At 38.4% G+C, this 17,086-nt stretch overlaps 1 long non-coding RNA gene across 1 annotated transcript in view; it reads right to left on the bottom strand.

Moving 5' to 3' along the window:
• Positions 1 to 1,276: 1,276 nt before the first annotated feature.
• The window catches only part of LOC113459823 (uncharacterized), a 66,770-nt gene continuing 50,960 nt past the window's right edge, over positions 1,277 to 17,086 (bottom strand). The window contains exons 11-20 of the long non-coding RNA XR_012577693.1: positions 16,038 to 16,225; positions 13,785 to 15,574; positions 13,416 to 13,486; positions 13,073 to 13,154; positions 8,813 to 9,976; positions 8,492 to 8,655; positions 7,033 to 7,132; positions 4,846 to 4,948; positions 1,664 to 1,709; positions 1,277 to 1,548 (exon numbers count right to left, since the gene is read on the bottom strand). This is a non-coding gene — a long non-coding RNA (uncharacterized LOC113459823). The remainder of the gene's footprint in view (positions 1,549 to 1,663; positions 1,710 to 4,845; positions 4,949 to 7,032; positions 7,133 to 8,491; positions 8,656 to 8,812; positions 9,977 to 13,072; positions 13,155 to 13,415; positions 13,487 to 13,784; positions 15,575 to 16,037; positions 16,226 to 17,086) is intronic.

Below are 17,086 nucleotides of genomic sequence, written 5' to 3' on the forward strand. Positions count from 1 at the left end.
AATTTCATACCTAAAGGTGTGAGAACTGCTGTTCATGCTGCATGATGAAACAAAGGTGGAGTTTGGAGGGAGCCTGAAGAGAGGTATTGCTGTATCTTTCTATAAAGTCATATTTAGGCACCCTGGGGACCCAAATTAGAATTTAGGACCTTAGGACCACATAGCTCAGAAAGAGCCTCACCAGTGGAGCTTTGCTCTTTAAGGAAATTTGTTTTATTGCTCTGGATGTTGAATACCAAACTATCTGCACCAAACAGCAGCAGGAGTGCTGAAAAAGGTGCTGAATGTAAAAGGGAATATTAGGCTGGCATTTTGTGGAAAATCTGGCTTCTAACCTGCAGGAGGCAATGAGGATCTAGGACAGGTGAGTTAAAATCTAATCCTGTCCTTATTACAAGCAAAGGGTTTTTGCCTCATGATTTAAGAGTGATTTGAGAAATACATGGGATTAAAACCTGGAGTTTTCCAGTTCAAATTGACCTTGGGATATTGGTAACTGCAGATCAGATACTCTTTGACCTTTTTTTTTAATGTGGAAAGAGCTGTGGCTTAAGAGGCCACAAAAATATCATTTTCAGAGCAGTTTTGGGCTTTGCAGAGCTTGCATCCACATGCTTGAAGAAAAGGGAGAAAAAGTGAGCAAAATGTGCTGTGGTTATTGGAGCCCTGCTGAACAGTCCCACCTGAAAAATGCGTTCTATACAACAGAGAAAAATGGAAAGCTGAAACATCAAAATGCCTTGACAGCAATTACACCCTCTTTGCTTTTTTCAAAGCACTTGCAAAAGCAAGCAAAATGAAGAAAAGAGTGGAAAACAGTGTAAATTATGGATTTTTTTTTTTTCCTGGAAATCTCTGACCAGCCTGGTGCTCTTGTTGGACTATGCTGGCTATAGCTGAGCACCTACACCACTATGACCTGCAGCCATTAGGTTGTAGCTGGAAGAATTATTGAGCTGGAAGAATTATTCTCATGTTACTGGTAAATTGTGCTCAGATTACTCCACTGGAGGCCCAGCTGTGGTTTTATAATGTGCAATTACACTGGGTTAAGTGAGGCTGGTGCTTCCAGGAAACAGGAGCATTGATGGAGTGTCTGTGCTCTGGGAGCAGCAAAGTTTTATTTTGTTTTATTTTATACTCTGTTGAATAATGTGTCGATTTTATATTGAATCCACCAAACTGGGGTGGCAGGAATCTGAGGAGCTTCACCATCACTCTGCCAGTCCTTACCTTCATTACAGATTTACACTTTGGAGCCATCAGCAGAACAATCTGTCAGATCAGAACTGAAGGCTGGTTTTTTTGGCATCTGAACAGAACTGAACTGGTTTTTGGCAATTTTGTGATTTTTTTGGTGTTGATCAGAGCTTCCAAGCAGCTTCTGTCCTTCCTGCTATGAACTCCTGCTTGTTGGAGGAGTCTTGTAGCAGTCTTGGCCTGGCAAATGTGATGTGATCAAATGTCCTTCATGCAGGTAAAGTTCAGCCCACAAATTTGGAGTTAATTCTGTTTTCCTCTCTATCCTCTAACACATTAATCTACTTTCTGCAGAGAACACAAACCGCCATCAGTTCAGCATGACAAACCAATAGAAGCACTAAGAAAATATGTAGCATTAGACTTAGTCTAATATTTATTTCAATATTTTTGGGGCACTTACCTGCTAATAAGTGATAGCCAATTTTGACAGATTTCATTGTATCACCCTACAGGAAAAAACAGGCAACTGAATAAAATCCTGTTGGCCCATATTTTACAGATTATTCTTATTTCAAAAGCTTCTTTTCCTTGACCACTGTTTAATGTTGCACTGTAATAGCAGTAATAACTACTTGCTCCAGCAGTTTTCCATGAATTTTTACAAAGTCATTGATGTGAAATTTGACTGGTATTAAACTGCTTTTATCCCACATGTAATTGCTGCAGGCAGGCACCTTTCCCTTCTGCCTCCTAAATTTTAATCACTGTTACACCACATGTAATTAAATACATGCAGGAGGCATGTAATTTAGAGTTTTGAGCCTTGATTATTTAATTTTAAAATGTTTTATGGTGGAATAAAAAAGTTTACAATACTCTAGCCTACAAAAATGTAATCTTGTGGTAAAATATCACTCTAATTGAATTTGCAGCTCCCAGTGACTTCCAAGGTTACTCTCAGGATGGCTCTGGTGACAATGGTGAAAGTGGCACAGGTATTAACCCTCCTGGCAATTCCTGCAGTGGCCACTCCTTTAACACATATTTGTGACACTTTTACCCTGTTTGTCCTGGATTTTGCCATTAAAACCCTGTGGGTATTTTGTTTTCTTTCTCTAACTCCGTCTGAGACATCCTTTTGAGGGTGAATTTGCTTCCAAGCCTGACATGAAGCAAAAATAACAGAAAAATAAAAACATCTCACCTACTCATCACGTCACCCATCTTTGATTTAAAGAGTGCTCAGAGCAAGTAGGAGCTTTCTTGAAGCTTGGCAGATGTGTGACAAGTCAGAGAGTACAAAAGGGAGGCAGAACTTAAATGATCACTTGCCTCAAAATATTGGGACAAACAGACCCATGAGGAATTTTGTCTGTGTTGAAAGAGAAAAGGCTATGGGGCAGCAGCAATTGTGGGAGTTTCAATTCTTCCTGATTGCTTTTCCTTTGACCTGAAGGGAATGGATTCCTTTCCTGATCTTTGCTCTTCTCTGTTATGTAAAGCAGAATAAGAAAATGTTTGGGGTTTTTTGGGGGGTTTTGTTGGTTTTTTGTTTGTTTGTTTGTTGGGGTTTTTGGGGTTGTTGTTGCTGTTGTTCTTTGGGCTTTTTTTTTTTCATTTTAAATTTCAAAAATTTATCATGGATCATTTTAAAGCTCAGCTTGAACAGCTTTGCACTGGCTGCTGGACACAACCAAGATGCTGCTTTAGACTGGTCCTTGCACAGACCTATCTATGCTATGGCCGTTCTCAGGTTTTTCACACCATCAAAGTTTTGGCAACTTTCTTTTTCCCTGCTTTCCTTTCTTGACAGCTCTGTGGGGATTTTTAAAAATACCTCTGTAGTCTTTCTGTGTTTCAGGGTGCTTTTAGGGACTCATCTTGTTGGTGAGTGCAACAGGGACTAAAGAATGCTGTGAAACTTTCAGGGGTTTTGTTGGCAAGTTTATGCCACCACACAGGAGCAGTTTGGATGATATTTTTTAATTCTTAAAGTCCAAAGTTCTAATTAGGTCATCCAATAAAGTAGCTTGAAGTAAACAGCAAAAGCTCTTTCAGACTCCCCTGACTCCAGTGAGAAGAGGGGATTGTTGGCACTTCTGAGGCATCAGACCATCCAGTTTTGTGTCCTACAGGTAAAAAGTGCTATTAGAAAGGAGACAAAAGACCCTTGTCCCTTATCATGGGAGGCAGAACTAAAGTAAGCAGTGACAAGGGAGATTCAGAAGTAAGAACAAAATGCTTTCCAGTGGTAAAAATAATGAAAAAACCCAGAATGGCTTGCCTAGGAACAAGGTTGAGCCTCCACCCTTTGAGATATTTAAGAGCAAGACATAATCAGGTATCTCAAGAGTGGCCTAAATTTTGTTGATGTTTCCAAACAAAAGGGAAGGTCTGGAGAGAATTCCACAACTTCTTGGAGCTTTATGCATTTGAGCAATGTGTTAGACATAGCTCTGTGCTTATGGATACTTTAACAAAAGATAGGCTGAACATTTTTACACAAATGACTAAATTTTGCAAACTTTTCCCAGTGTTAGTCTGACCAACTTAGGCTACTGAGCTTGCAATAGCAGTAAGATGGTGTTTTTCTTCATAAAATATTAATTCTGGGGTTTTTCTTAAATTTGTTTGCTTTTTTTTTTTGGGAGGGAAACAGGGAAAAAGATTTTTAAACCCACTTCAAATCAGATCACTGCAATGATATTTCTACAATTTTATAATGCATCTGCAATGTGCAGTGTGAGTCCTGCAATGAGAAAGTCTCAGATACAACAACTACAACCAAACTCTCCATTTAAAACATACAACTTTCTGCATAATTTGATTGTTTGGGAGAAATTAAAAAAAAATCCCTTAAGAGATCCTGTAATGAAGGATTTTTTTTTTTTTTTTGAGTGCTAAATGGCAAATTTCTGGGTCAAACGCCTGCCAATTTAATAAGAATTAAAGCAGTGATGTGATAGCTCTGTACATTATTTGCAATTCAGGGAAGCATGAAATTTAGTCCTGCCCTGTGCTGGGTCACTGGCATATTGCTGTGCTGACATTTGGACATGACTGCATTCCTTTCCTCTCTGCCTTGCAAATGAGCAGTTTGGAAATAAAAACAGAATTACACAGAGGCAGGCCTGGCAAAAGAGCAGTTCGTCATTCTTATTGGTGTTTTATTTCAGGGTAAAGTATAAATACTTGTATAATATTATAAATATTATGTATTTGAAAGAGGTCTGGAATTCAATAATTAACCTTTTCATTTAAATTACTTAAAATTAATTATTTCATTTAAATGAAAATGGCTTATTTTACACACAATATTGCCATCCTCCATAGTGAAACCATGGCTGAATGATATCTCTTGTTAGTGCTGCTGTGCAATTCTACCATTGCTATAATCTTTATTAATCTACAGCCTGTGACAAAAGCATGGGCAGGATAAAAATCAGACTTTTATTCCTGGCTCCCAGCCTAATGTAAGGCAAATTTTTAGAATAAAATGAAATGGCACTGTTGAAACCTAAAGTAAAAGTTTCTACTTATAGAGTCATCTTTCAGTAAGCACATTTTCATCTTTGATATACTGGAAAATAAGTGATCCTCTTTATTAAAAATATCCCAAGCCAATATAAAAAAATAAAATACCTTCTCCTGTGTCTCTTTTTTCCCATATCAACTTTTCATGGCTCATAGGATACAATCATCTTGTTTGAGATGGATTCTGGAGAACTTATATTGAGAGCTATTACTGGCAATGCAAAAAGAAAAAAAAAGACAAAGGAGAGAAAAGAAAAGTGGAATTATTTTTCAGAGTGAGTGGAAACCATCAGCTTTAAAAACTGATCTTAGCATTACACACATCCTTTGGGAACATCCTGTAAGTGCCACAGTTTGAATTTTAGAAACAAAATTTTAATAAATCATGTTCCTAATGCAAGAGTGAGGTTTTTTTCTAATAGGACTTGTTGAAGTATCTTTATGTGTCCTCCTAAGCCTTGACCACTTACTTCATCTTGAAAGATATTGTTGATTTTTTGGTAAGATTTATTTGTATTTCAAGCTAAATGGAACACTTTTAGAGATAAGTAGTTTCATTTGCTCTGTAAAGTGCCAGAAGAGTTTCTTCCAAGAGACTTTCTGCTGCAAACAAAATATTCTGCCAGCATTTGAGACAGCATTAGAGTCAACCAAATTCTTTATCACAGCCTTCAGTGGTAACCAGGTGAGTGAATTTGGGAGAAAAGTAAAGAAAATGTGTGTTCCTTGCAGCGTGGGATAATTTACAGTGGGAGTGTCTGACTGTGTTACAAAAGGTTCTGAGCAGGAGTGAGAGTGATATTCCCTGTCTGTGATGTCGGCCCTTCCCCTGGGTGCAAGCATCACCCTGAAAGAACAGAAATCCAAGTCACAGCTCAGCTGTTTACAGCCTGTCACATTTGCCTGCAGTTATGAGGCTCAAATCTTACAAATGCAAATATTTCAGGTGGTTTTCCATTTATGAATGAGGCATTACTGATATGGGCACTGGAGAACCAGCTATGACAATAACCTGACTTGAAAAAAAAAGTATTTTTTCAACCAACACTGTTTGACTTCCATCTCCCCAGCCATCACAACCCTGAAAGCTTTTCAATTATTTTTAAGATTTTCCCCCATAGAGGTTTTTTTTTGCCATAAAATAAACATTTCTGCAATAAAATTTGGCGCACTTAAATCAGCCTTCTCTAGGTAAGGACCATATAGCTCATACATATATTAATTATGGAAGCCTGTCTGAACATTAACATACCTATTATTTAAAATATTAACTATGAAAATGAATATGTGTTTAGATGTGATTTCTGTGTTATGTTTGCATGCATTTGCATGCATTTACTTGTACACAGATGCATGATATTTACCTTCAGTTTACAATGCTTTCAGTGCCAATCCAGCAAATATTTTATACCCACAATTGAATATGCATCTAAGCAAATGTTGAGCTCATGGATGCATCATTAAGCACATCAAAGGGCCTAACCTTACCAAACAACCTTTTTGGGTTCAAATATTTACCCTGAGCTAATAGGAACATGATGTGCTGACAATGACACTGGAAGTTATTTGTATTTACATAAGTATTAATGGAGTGGTTCAAGGACCCTGCAAAGGGAACTCCATAAATTGGATGCTGTCATCTTTGCAACCTTGCCTGTAATTTTCCACTAGGCAGAAAAATATGATGGTCCAAATCACATTTATTACCAAAGCTGGGTAAGAGTGTTGAAGTGACTTTAATATGAATGAGCACTGCATCTTTGAAGCATCACAAATGTCACTTTCTGAAAGGAAGAAAACATTAGTTGGTGGGAGGACACTTTAATAAAATCCCAAATCTGAGGGGAAAAAGAAAAACTTTAATCCAGAGACAGCATGTAGAATCAGGTTGTGCAAATGACTCTTTTTTGGGGGTGTTCCCAAATGAAATAGATCATGATGGGAAAATGGCAATGAGCAGCCAGCCTGGCAGTGTCAGATCTGATTCCCTATTCATTTCCCCTGTTAGGAAGAGTTCAAAATAACTCTTTGCCACTCTATTTTCAGTGCTCCAGCTATTGATCCCCACATATTGCAATATCTCCCTTTTGCCCTTGTGTGTCCTGTACTTCTTGTATGTGAGTCTACTAAAAATCAGTGAGGCAGAGAAAATCTTCTTGTTCCTCTGCCATGCCACTGCCCCATGATATCAGCGCACCTTTTTGTCATTCCTTGTGGCCCACCAGAGACTGTTCATGGCTTCATTTTGAATAAGCAAAAAAAACACAAAGTAAAGAGCAATACAGGATCACCTACCTGTGCTGTGAGCTGGCCAGAAGTCTGTGCTGGCAGCATTTCAGATTGTCAGCTGCCTGAAATACCTTAGCACCAGTCAGGCAGCCTCTTTGTAGGAAAGCTTTGAAAAGAAAACAAAAAGTGAAATGTTCCAATAGGCAGCAGGAAGACTTGTGCCCATGCTGCAAGTCACAAACCAAAAAATTGGCATATTCACCGTGTGTAGAGCAATGGAAAATAAAACTTAGCAGCATCTCCAGCTCTGCATTTGCGTGATACAGGAGAGGAGAATTATGAAGCATTTTTTAGCTGTGTTTATAGGGAGGGAAGGTTTTGCAAACTTGACACCCAAGGGATTTTCCCAATTAAGAGTGAAGAACAGAGGCAGTGAGGCTGTGCTGGCAGCAGTACCTCACAGCAGAGGGTCAGAATTTTTAAAAGCATTGCTAGTGAGTGGAATTTGACATTTCCACACAAATATTTGTCAAGATGTTGCAGGTCTCTCTCTCTCATGTAAGTCTGTAGCACAAACCCCCACCTGGCATTAGCTCCACCCAGCTCGGAATTTTGCCCTGCTCTCCTCTCACCCAGTGTTTGGGTTGCTGTTTTATAATTTGTAATTTTTGCATTTTTATTTAGTTGTTTTTTCCCTTTATTTGGTTGTTTTTGTGGTGTGGAATCTCTGCAGACCCTCTGAGCTGGCTCCTCCAAACCTGGAGTGCAGCTGGGAGGAGGACTGATAACGCCATTCCCTGATTTTTTCTTTTGTATTTTACTATTTTCCACAGTAAAACTTCTCAGGAAAACAACCTGGAAACTGTGACTGGCACAATGTGGTGCAGATTATTGCTATCTATTCAGTGTGAAAATCCTGCTTCTGCATGGGGTCATGATCAGGAAGGAGCTAATGATCACACACACATATTTTATTAATACCACTGTGGCTTTAAGTGTTATAGTCAGTGTGGGCTCACAGCCACTGAGGTGACTTTCATGTTAACCATGTGAAAAACACAGCTTTTTGCTACATAAAGAAATCTGAAAACACCACTGCACACCTTTCAGCATTACAAAGATTAATGTTGCTCTCTGTCATTATGAAACAGATTTTTGGAGGAGACTCAATGGAATTATTGGTAGGTGGAACTAAAGCCCCTTGTGTACCAAATGCAGCTGAGGGTGGACCAGACTCCCACTCACAGTGCTTTGAAAGCAGCTGTCTGGAATTAAAGCTCTTGGGAAAAAAAAAAAAAAAAAAAAAACCAACTTGAAATCAATGCCTTTTAGCTCACTGGGAGATGCTTCAAGTGCTTGTTTTAATTCTGGTCTAAAAGACTTAGGGAGTTGCTTCTGAGAGGGAAAAACAGCCTGCAGAGAAAATGAAATGCCTTAATGCCTCAATTTAGACAATTGCCAAAGTTCAGGCTTAAGAATCAGGTTTTTTACTTTGATCTTCAATTAGGAAAGAAAAGCCACTCACCTTGCTTACAAATTGCTACATTTTGATTTGATTTCCAAGTCATCCCTAAATACAGTCCAAACTGCCCTCTGGATCACATAACTTTCACTGGGTAATTAATTTAAAAGACTTCTGTTGACAGGCTTCCAACACTTTCCCAGTCTATCCATCTTGTAGGCTCAGAACTTTAAAAAGGTACAAAGAGAAATTAATTAACAGTAATTACAAGAAAAAAATGTAATAAGAATCAAAACAAAACCTTCAGGACACTTCTCCCCCTACAACCTTTTCTTTCCCAATGACAATGTAAAGAAACATAACCTAAATTTTCAGCCAGTTTACCTCCTCTAGAAGAGTCTTCAGTTCATTTAGGAAGAGAAGTTTCCTGGACTGTGTTTTTTGTTTTCCTTTGGATCAGTTTAAACCTGCTGTGGACTGAACACCCAAATGCTGTAAATGCCTCCCATGCAAAACCAGGACACAAAACTCAGCAGAGCTCTCAGTTTAGGAAAGATTTCCTATTTCCACTTCCATGGTGCAAAACGCTGCAAGTGACAATAATTCATACTACAGACCAAGTGCTTTTTCCCAAAAATGGTTGTGTCAGGGTCAAGAGGTAGAAAAATCTGCAATATCAAGCAATGAATTTGCTGGTAAAGGGCAATGCAGTTGTTCCTTCCAGTGCAGTGCCTTCTTCCTTTTCTCTGAATAGTCCAAAAAAAGCTTTAACTTAAAATACTTCCTAACCCTTGCACTGATTTGTTCAAGGAATGGACTGTGTGGTCAATCAAGTAACCCTGAAATGATTAATTAGAACCTGTTTAGTTCTAATTTACTTGTTATTATATGATACACCAATGAAGGCAAGTCTTTTTCCAGTAACTCTTTTTGCCAGAGGGAAAAAAATGAAAGGAGATTTCAAATGGATTGCTTTCTAATCAAAATGTGCACTAAAATTCCACTTTTTTGCAGTGCAGCCAAATAGAAGCATTTTTACATCACTTTGGAACTTCTTGACATTTGAAAATAGTAATTTTGTTGAGATAATTTTTAAATATCCAAACCCTTAGGACACCCATGGCTTTAAATTTAAATTTTGACAATGAAGACTGAAAGAACAGTAAATTTTGAAGTTAAGATCCTAACATGCCATTGTGGGTATGGAGGTGATTTTTCTATTATTGAGGAACACCTCTTACTGTGGGAAGAGAAATAGGATTGTGGAGAGCCTACATGAGTTGGATATTGTGGTTTGACAAGAAGGCTCAAAGCTGTAATTCAGCTGGCAGGAAATGACACCAGGACACAAATAAGATCAGTAAAGTAAGTTGAGGGAAAGTAAAGTAAGTAAGGGAAAAGTTGAATCTTCACACAGAGAGAAGCTGGAGAGGTAAAACAAGGCTGTGGGATTGTAAGGCTGCTGAAATAAAATGTGGTGCCTCCTGAAGGAACAGAAACAGTTGTGACCTGCAGAGCACCCAGTTTGCCACTGGCATAGGATTCTGCCTGAGAAAACAAAACAAAACAAAAAATATAGACACTTTTTGTCCAGACTTCAGGTTCTAAGTCAATAAATGTGCTTTCAGTATCAAACTAGTACCATTACAAAGCAACATAATCAGACAAATAACTGCCCCTGAATCACTTTGCTGTGCTGTGGAATACTTGAAATGAAACAGACAAAAAGATCTCTGCTTGATGGGGAGGAAGCAGCCACCCAGATGGAAATACAGCTCACATGGACATGCAGCCTGGTGTCCTGTCAATCTGCTTCAATCTGCTTCATCTGTGCTTGCCCAGTCAAACCAGAAGAATGAAACAAAATTCAGAGGATTTTCCATCACACATCACTCTCCCTAGGTCAGTTAGGAGCACCAGAGGAAAGCACAGAGATTTTGGCTGCAAGCAATTTAAAGAATAAATAGCAAGTCTACCCTGAATAAGGATAGGAATGGTTTTACATGCTAAACATTTGCCCTGCCATATTCTTTTCACAATGGCAGTGTAAAAATGGATGCCTTTTAGCTCTATAAATGCATATTACTTCAGGAATTTCAAAAATGTCTGCAGTGTTTATGGCAGCTAAAACTGGAGACTGCATTGCAATGATTTAAAATACTCCTGTCAGTTGTCCTGGTACTTTTTGAACAAGGCTGGCTCCTTTCAGTCTTTTGAAATGCACCTGTGCTCTCCTAGTCTAAAAACTACTTACAACAAGATAAGAAAGCTGCCTAAAAAGTTCTCATTAATTCTTATTTTCTGTTCTTTTTCTTTAAACACAAGCATAAAGGAAAAAAAAAATCTTTGTACAGTTAGCTAAAGTGATAATCCTATAAACTCTGCTTGCCACTGCAGGGGCCCACAAACTTATTCATTTTCCTAATTCTATCACTGCCATTAAGTGAAGATATTACTGTTTCCCCAAACTGTAAATTTTATAAAGTCAGGCCATATCGTGAGGTATCTGACATCTCTCCAACAAAACAATCCTCAGTGTGACAGCTGTGCTTTGACAGAGAGAATTAAGACAGCTTTGACAATACATCACTGAAGTGATTGTGATCCCTGAATATTTCCAGCTGTCTTTTCTGACCTCACTGAGAACTAATGTTTTTCCTTGCTTTCCTCATCGCTGTCCATGTCACCAGATGTGTTGTGCTGCCCACAGGTCTTTTTTTCCAGGGCGGCAGCAGGGAGAATACTGAAACTCAGGGCAAGAGACAGCATAAAATGCTGGTGTAAACTGACAGAATCAATAGGAAGGAATGAGTGGTTTGAGGTTTACTCAAACTAGGATCCATTTCCATGCAAAGAGCACAACAAATTTATTATCCAGCTCCTCCAAGTATGCAATACAGCATGGGTAATTTTAATTTGTAGGTACTGTTAATTATTCCTGTTCCATTAATAACCATGGGAACTTTTGGCTTTTGGTAGGAAATTAGAAATCAATTTGAAAAGTAATTACTTCATTAAATTTATTAATTATGTGTTATAACCACTTCAATCTTCTTTAAAATGAATGACAAGCTGCTCTTCTCATTCATTATTCTATATGAATTTAAGAAGTGCTTCTTTCCTTTTCAACTCTAGGACAATGGAAAAGAGCTATAGAAGATATTTCTGAACCAGATGGGTAGAAGAATTCAGAAACTGGAAATTTATGTCAGTTCTGCAGCCAGAGAAAGCAAAACTGAGATATTTAATTGCTGACTTCAATGAAACATGGACTCAAGGTTGTTTCTCTTAAAGGCATTCTCTAGGTAAGAAGAAACTGCACCTTCCTAAGGCTTCCATTTTCCACATGTACATGTGAGAAGAGAAAACATGAAAGTATTGTTTCTTGAATCTTAAGGAGGCACTTGTTTTTAATCCAATGTGTGGTTTTTTAATCTGTCTGCAAAGGAATTTTTAGGTGAAAAGAACAGCAAAGCATCAAGGAAAAAAACTTATGCCTGCTGAAACTCATTACAAAACTTCAGGCAACTGTTCAAAATACAAATAATTATATGTCCAGAATGCAGGATGGAAAATAGGCCTTAAAAATATGCAGGAATTTTCACAAAATATGGTTAACTAGTTAAAGTCTACACTAAATGCCTCCCTTTCAATTAATCAGCCACACTTCTCACACATATTCTTTTATCCAGTTTAGGGAGCTTCTGGCTGTTTTCGCTCTGGCTTGTGAGTTAGCAGCAAGGAGTCAAACCCAGTTATTTGCATGTTTTTCCTCCTCTTTCATTCTGCACTTCTGTGGGCTCATAATGCACACTGACTGACTTTTCTCCCCACGCCTTGAGTGATGAAAGGGTGAGAGATAAAGGAAAGTTGTCAGAACACCAGTAAATTGGGATGTGTAAAAGTAAGGTGGTTAAATATTCAACATAAGCAGTTGCTGTGGCACCAGGAAAGCTTGAGAAACAGCAGAGGAAGTGAGTGGTTTCATCATTCCTTGAGATTGCTGTGGGGACTGTGCAAAGCATCATAGATCTCTGGTTTAGTTAGAATGCAGAGCACTCCTATTCTCCTATTAACTCATGGGCCCATTTGTGCTTCAGTTCCCCTGGTGGGGCAGAGCCTCTGCTGGGCTCTCAGAGTCCTGAGCCTGTTTCTGTTGGCATTTGGGGGCCAAAATTATGTCTGCTGCTGAAGAAGGAGGGAAAGTGTCTCAGCAGCATGGAGAGGGCCCAGGGTGAGAGACAGGACTGGGAGAGGTGGGGGAACAGAGCAAGGATGGGCACACTTTTAGCTACTCCCTGTCCTCTGCTAGCAAATATTGAAATAAACAGAGATTTAACAGAGTTCAGCTCCAAGAAACCCTGGAGAGAAGTGGTCTTCTGGAGCTGCTTCCTTTTGCTGCACTGTGGGCAAAGCCCTGGTCAAACCTTCATCTTTCTTCATTCTTTCTTGCAGTAAGGTAAATCTACCTTTCTTGTTGAATCCACAGCCTCTTTAAGAATTTTCCATACACTTGAGAAGTATTAATATTTATTTTCCCCAACTTCTCCTTCCCTGGCCTTTTAAAATTTCACCTGTACTTATCCTTCATTAGCTCTTCTGTGTAGTTCCCGGCTGACAAGAATTTTGATATTTCTCACTCACCTGTAGACTTTTTTTAAATCAGTCCACACCTTGCCTGAAGTGTAATGTCAAAAAAACTGGATGAAGCCTTCCAATTGGTGTCCTGACAGTGAACAGCAAAGGAATTATTTGACGTTTCTTATTTATATTCCAAATATCACTGGTTGAAATAATGTCATCCAACTTTATGCTGTAGCTGTCGACACCTGACCTAGAGAGTCTTTAAATTCCTTTAAAGTGAATGTCCTGACTTGGGGGTGTGACCCATCTGAGGTTTTTAAATTAGTGGGCGTCACTGTACTTCAGAAGTGCCTGTTCATGTTGGCTCATGGGATCATAGAGTGGTTAAAATAAAGGTACTCACCTGCAGTGTGCAGGACTGCTTTTGTCCAGATAAACACCATTCATTCTTCATTTTCCAGCTGTTTTATACTCCTGGATACCAGAGAATATGGGATTGGAAACTAGTCCTTGACCAGTATCATTGACTCCAGTCTCCTGCACACACCAGGAGATATAAATATGTAATATATAATCTTCACACACAAAAGCATGCTGCAAGTCACAGAGCACTTCCCAAACATCCATTCCATGTGTAGGAAAAGACCAAAGTTTCAGATGCCATGTGCCTCAGGAAAAGAGGAAGGATGATGATTCCTCTGTGCTCCTGGCAGAACACATGAATAAAACCACCCTGAATTCCCCTAAAAAGCAAAAAAGGGACCATACCTACCCAGGGGACTCAATGTTTGCTGCCAAACTGACAAGGAGTTGGAATTCTCTGCCATCCCCAAATCTGGAACTTGTTTTTGTCTTGTGTGGCTGAACATAGCACAGACCTGTCAGGCTAAAGTAAACCCTGCACTTTGAGATCACAAACTGTGATTTAGAGGATTTAAAAAAATAGTTTCTGGTTTGTATCTACATTTGCCCTCCCCTGAAACCCTGCACCACACACATGTCAAGTGCAGTCCTACTGTTTTGTTATAATTGTTATCTGCCGTCCTTGTAGTGAGGGGGTGCAAAGCCAGAAAAATGAAGATTATTTGGAGTAGCTCCAGTAGTTCAGTCAATGAGGAGGTTCAGTCCTGTGTCTCTTCAGATACAGACACAGGATTGAATTTTCTGCACACATTAAGGAGTGCATTATAATTTTTTTGAGTAAAACAAACTTTTTTTTTTGCCTGCAATGAATCGCAGTTAATATTACATACAAAACGCTGAAAGAGCAGCAGAGTATTAGCATTTCTGAATGAAAATATGACATTTTATATACCCTTAAGGAAAAAAATTGCTAGCTCCCTGGAGCTACCCTGACCAATTTAATTTACCACATCAGTACACACATGAAGTCAAAACTTCCCACTGCCTTTCCATCTACACATAAAACTCAGAGTATCAAGTTTTTTTTTTTTCCCTTCTTGTGTGTGTATTCATTATATTTCTTTAGATTTTCTATTTAATAGATACTCACGTGGTCGTGATTCTGGTCTCTTTTAATTTGATCTCTGCATTTCACCAGAAGAGAATCATACACACAATTCTTAAGTGGTAGAAAAAAGTCAAAGCCAAAAAAGTGGAGGCTGCCCAAAAGCATTAAGGAGTTGCAACATTTAGGTAAATAAGTTGAAAAACTGAAAGGATTTCTATTCTTTATGACCCCAGAACTGACAAAGCCCTGTAGAATGTAAGCTCTGAGAGAAAAATTAAAAGTTTCAAACTACCCCTAGCCAGAGGATATCTAAGCCAAACCTAACGGTGTGAAAACCAAACACCAACTACAGAAACTCTTTTTCCTGCTTCCAGGTTCATATCAGATCACTTGGTTTAGGATAAGAGGTTCAAAGGTTTGAAACATTTTACCCCTAGGAATGAGGAAAGGCTCAGCTGAGTCTGAAAAGATTTGCTTTTATGTGTCTGGGGATGTCATGGGGCCTCAACACTGCTTTTAAAACAGTCTAAATCAGAGATGTTGAATGGACCACCCTCTTCATAAAGCACCTCTCAAATTGCTACACAATTGAAGTTAATTTCACATTGTTAGTGCAATAAATACCTGAGAAAAGCTGGGAATCATGTGCCAGGTCTTCAACCTGATTTGGCACTAGCAGATTTTTCACTTTGCTCTTTGGAAGAGGAAATTTAGCTTGGCTTTCCGTATTAACATGCTATTTTATTCTGAAGTCATATCTTGATAAATAATTTTTATCATTACAGGACATTAAATCTCCAGTTAGGAGACATTTAAAACAGTAACATATTTCCACTCAAAAATACAGAAAGAAAAGCAGGGGAAAAATTGGTGTGTGGTGCTGTGGGAGAGCATCAGAGCAAAACTCTTTGAAAGATGAGGCATATGAAACTGGCTGGCTGCCTGATGTTCTCTTTTAGGTTCTTGCTGAGACTTACTTGAATTTCCAATTGTTTCCTAAGCTGGTGAATAGCAGGTGCTTGCTAACCAGCTCATAATGAGTACAGAGGTCCAGCTCCACGGAGGCTTCTCCCCCTGCTTTTGGCTGCCCCCTGTTCTTGTGGAGAAAAAGATAGAAATTGAAAATGTTAATTGAAAGCACACATACCAGGGACAATTTTGTAGCCTTCTGAACATAGAGAGCTACAAAGAGAGCAGGATGTTGTTAATTTTTTATGCTATGTATGCTGGGATATATTTGGGGATGTGTATATTGTTATCAACCTGAAATCAGGATGTTTGCAAAAAATGCTGAAATCAAACATTCACTCACCCTTTCCCCATTAATCCTAGATTAATGGTTCTAACATGCTGTGGGACTTTGCAAAATTATATCTTTGCAGCTCTGGAATGTGTGTAAGACATAAAATGTGCAGTCTGCTACAAAATAGCCACATAACTCCCCAAAATGAAGCCATTAGTGATGCAGTAAAATCAAGTGACACTGAGGACAACAACTGGCAGAGGGGGAGAAAGGCACAGTACAGCATAAAGGTCAAAAATAAGCTGTAAAACCTGAAAGTCTCCTCAGGTCCACAGCTTGAATCAGTCTTCTGACTCGATAAAAGATCCTCTACACAATTTCCATGGAAAGGAATCCAGCAGGAATGTTGGAAGCAAGTCCCAGGTGACAGACTCCTCTCTCTGGGATATCACAGGGCTACAGCTTCAGTTTAGCAGAGACATGATTGTTTTGTCCATTGCTAACCAAATAGGAAAGAGAAACTGAATAATGTAAGCAAAAAAACATTTCTTATTCTATTTCTTTTTTATGTAACGTAATACATAATTTATATAACATTTTCTTACAACATTTCTTTTTATTTTTCTTTTTATTCTGCAAATAGAGATGTAATATTTTGCCATTTTAAATAAACATATAAAGTAAGCTTTTCTTTAGCAAAACAAAGTATTTAAATAAGTTTGGAATGATTGTCATGATAGCAAAGGAACTTTTATTTACTAAACCTACAGAATGACTATCACCTACTTCAATTCAGTGTCAGCCCATTGATTCATGGAGGCTTTGTTGATTTATTGCAGTCAAGGATCTCATCCAACATTAATAAATTCCATTTTAAATGAATTGTTGTAGAGATTGCAGTATCTTAGGTTTGGTTTTCTTATTAAGCAGTGAACTGATTGCATAACCTATTGAGTGAGGAATTTATGTATTCTCATTACTGAGGAGTTATCTGCAATGCTTTATTGATGGATTTGTGTCGGATAATCCATAATTATCAGTGGCTAAAAATGACTGAAAAACTACCACAAAAAAGTCAATGAAAATGTTGATGGAGAAAAAAAGTAATTCTGTATTTTGCCCAACACAAAATATGATATATAAAAGCCATTCCCTTCAGGCAGGTGAGGAGATAATCTATTTTGATAACTCTTCTCATGAATGCAAAGCCATGGAAAAATTGGATATTGCATTGGAGGCACCAAGAGGATGGAATGAGAGTGGTCTTTCTTTGCCAGGTGCAGAAATGTCATTAGCACAGGACACTTCTCATTGATTATGTGGCAAGATAAGTTTTTGTTACCTGTGGAGGAGCTTTTAT

Source organism: Zonotrichia albicollis, chromosome 2, assembly GCF_047830755.1.
Source record: "Zonotrichia albicollis isolate bZonAlb1 chromosome 2, bZonAlb1.hap1, whole genome shotgun sequence".
Classification (NCBI taxonomy): Eukaryota; Metazoa; Chordata; class Aves; order Passeriformes; family Passerellidae; genus Zonotrichia; species Zonotrichia albicollis.